Source organism: Austrofundulus limnaeus, unplaced genomic scaffold (assembly GCF_001266775.1).
Source record: "Austrofundulus limnaeus strain Quisiro unplaced genomic scaffold, Austrofundulus_limnaeus-1.0 Scaffold36, whole genome shotgun sequence".
NCBI lineage: Eukaryota > Metazoa > Chordata > Actinopteri > Cyprinodontiformes > Rivulidae > Austrofundulus > Austrofundulus limnaeus.
This window is the reverse complement of record NW_013952438.1, coordinates 128,437-131,635: the sequence shown is the minus strand read 5'-3', so window position 1 is coordinate 131,635 and position 3,199 is coordinate 128,437. Positions and strand designations below refer to the sequence as shown.

Sequence of the window (3,199 nt, the reverse complement as noted above, 5' to 3'; positions counted from 1 at the left end):
TTTGTACGAACAAAAGTAAGAGAAATTTAGGAGAAGAATACGAACATGTTCTTGCATGAGGCCCATTGTGAGTTAAGAGTCTTCTCTCTTGCTGACAAAATTCATTTTGTGGGGCTGGTTGTGCCACGGCGGTCAAAGAGTTTGCCACCGGCCTGAGCTACCAACCTCACAGCTGCTGTCTGCTCTCCTCTGCTGCTTCACTCTGATTACCCAGGGGAACAAGAGAGACACTGTTTATTTTCAACTGTCTGGACTGCATGAGAAGATTGTGTTCCCCGCCTTGTCTGTCACAAATCTGCGAGGAAACTGTGTCTGATCAAAATGGATGAGCCAAACTTTCTTTTCTCCTTTCTCTCTTTTCGTCTGCTTTGAGCCTGATGCTTGTCTTCAGGTTCAAGTGGTCAGAACTTAGACTCCAGCAAAGATTAAATTAAATGCAGACTAGATCTTACATCTGCACACATCTAAAAGTGTTTAACCATAAATATACAAGGATTAAACAAACTGAATTGCAAGTTACATAATCTTCATGTTCTAAAAATGGATTAACTTCTAAATATACAGCAATAAAATGATAATTGCTTTTCTAATTGATATTAACAGATTTGTTTTGTCATTTTTCATTCTTTCTTGAATGTTTGGTCTTTGTTTAGCAAAACCCCTTTTGGCATCTTGCAAACGTGTGGTTCTAACTGCAAAAACCTTAAAGTTGTTCAAGACTTTCATTCACCCCAAAACAACCCCAAAAGACAAAATAATCAAAACATCTACAAGTGTCAAAATAGTGTTAATTAGCAATAAAAACAAATATAGTAATAAAAATGATCTTTTATATTACATTTAAACCCTAACTTTGTTTTTTCCCTAATATTAACCAGCTGATATTAACAGTTTTGTTGCCTAAAACCAACCAGGAAATAATTAATTTGTTGTTTTAGCATATTTTCAGCTGGTTTGTTGACCGAGTAAATGTCAGTCCAGACTGTGTTTCAGCTACAACCACAGTTCTTTTTGTAAACTATTATCAAGTAGTGATACTGCCTATTTTAACTACTGAGTAATTAAAATGCTTTTATAGGAGAGTGACATTTTCTTGTCAAAACTTGACCCAGAAGTGATTTTATGGGCTCAAGCTTGTCCTCCGTAGCTGAAAGTCCAGCACTTTTTTCTGTTGTGGAACTTCTCTTGATCTGTAGAAAGAAACAAAGGTTCTTAAGGATCATTTAATATGTTCCCTTCCAATTGACAGAACATATGTATGTGGTGCATTTAAAGGTTTGGAGTAATGACCATATTGTTGTATGAACGATTTGTTGGGTTCTTTGACTTTTGTTTGTGCCACCTTAGAAGATCAAGGCTTTAGAATAAAATAGAATAAAATACAATATAATACAATACAATAGAACATAAACATCCTGGTATCATCTTTGGTATTTGCAAAAAAAGATAAACCACAAAATGCTTTGAGTACTATTTTCTGTACAAGAAAATTCATCTTATTGGCTGTGATAAAAGCCATGAACAGAATTGATTGACTAAGAAAATTAGAAGTTAAAGAGATGGAAACTATTCACCTCCTTTTGTCCTGACTAACCTTTAAATACCAACGGCAAACTCTTCTAATGTAACTTCTTCTGTTTTCATGAGCTTGTTTCCAAAATACACCAGGCTTATCGTTTGCTAACTTCTGATGCTAAATGTTGCAGCAAGGACAGGGGAAAGCTTTCTTCTGATGACTCTTTCATGAACGTTTGCAAAAGTTCTGCTTGCCTATCAACATGTAATGGAAGTCATACGGAAACACAAACACAAAGAGCAACTTAATGGATTTTATGAATTTCACAAGAGAAGTGATGAGATTTTTTTACAGTTTGACCAGTATTTTTCTATCAGATCCTCAAACAAATAAGATCAGTTTCTTCTTATTATTTTGACTCCTTCCATTACTGCTAACTTCTTATTGATGAACTTATGAAGGAATAGGTCTCTTGGTAAATTTGACATAATCTTGACATGTTTTTGAAATTTGACAACAGCTCAATGCAACATTTTTATTTTAATGGTTGTAGAAAATAAAATCATACGCCCCAGAAGAGTCAGGAAACAGATGGATATTTGCAACCAGAGACAAAAAAAAGGACACAGAGTCACAAATTCAATTTAGAATGACTTGATATTCTTGGCAGACGCTAATACTCAATGCTGCACTTAAAAAAAATAAAAGGATACCATTTTACAAAAAGGCTCCCCTTATATATGGCTTATAGTTTATAGATATAATATTAATTCATCTGTAAACACTTCATAAATCATTAATAAGTGTTTCTTATGCATTAGTTAAGGGCAAGAAAGAAACAAAACTTTATGGTTTCTTGCCAAATAGTGAGCCAAATCTGTTCATGTACATAAAGGTGCTGTATTTAACATTTCAGACTAGGTTACTACTGTGTAAGCACATTGGAAACATATTTTACATATAATATTGTACTGCATTACTTCATTATCCTTATTCATAATTATTAAGTGGAACCTTATTTTAAAGTGTAAAACAGTAGGTACACTATTAATGACTAATAAATGTGTATAAATGTCATAAGGGAGCCTTATAAATAGTGAACTGTTTTACAATAAGGCTCCCTTTGATAACTGTGAGTATGTATAATAATACTGTATAATATTATATGTAATATGTATGTTTCCAATAGATTATGTGCTTACAAAGTAGTATATAGAGTACCTTTAGATGTAATGTGTACATGAACCGATTTGGCTCACTATTTGGCAAGAAACCGGAAAGTTATGTCTCTTTCTTGTCCTTAATTAATGCTTAATAAACACTTATTAATGATTTATAAAGTATTTACAGATGAATTGACAACAAAAACTATTTATAAGCCATCTATGAGGTGAGCCTTATTGTAAAGTGGTACCAAAACAAGTCATAGACAAAATATAATTTGAGATGAATGCAGATAATTATCTTTTCAGCTTGTTGTTTTGTTGGTTAGCAGTCTATCCTGTCTGCCTCCGAGGTGTCAGGTGTAGCATGTTAATTCACGTTAGGACTGCGTGATCAGAACCGCTACCTTGGCTTGACATAGCCCTGGGCCGGTTCTTGTTTTTACTTCCCTTCACCACCTGCCTCTCTCTCATTGCCCCCCCTCGCCCCCTCCCTCCACACACACACACACACACACAC

At 34.4% G+C, this 3,199-nt stretch overlaps 1 protein-coding gene across 1 annotated transcript in view; it reads left to right on the top strand.

The window, feature by feature from the left end:
• The window catches only part of hcn1 (hyperpolarization activated cyclic nucleotide-gated potassium channel 1), a gene marked incomplete at its 3' end in the record, with an annotated part of 81,588 nt that overhangs the window by 59,081 nt on the left and 19,308 nt on the right, over positions 1–3,199 (top strand).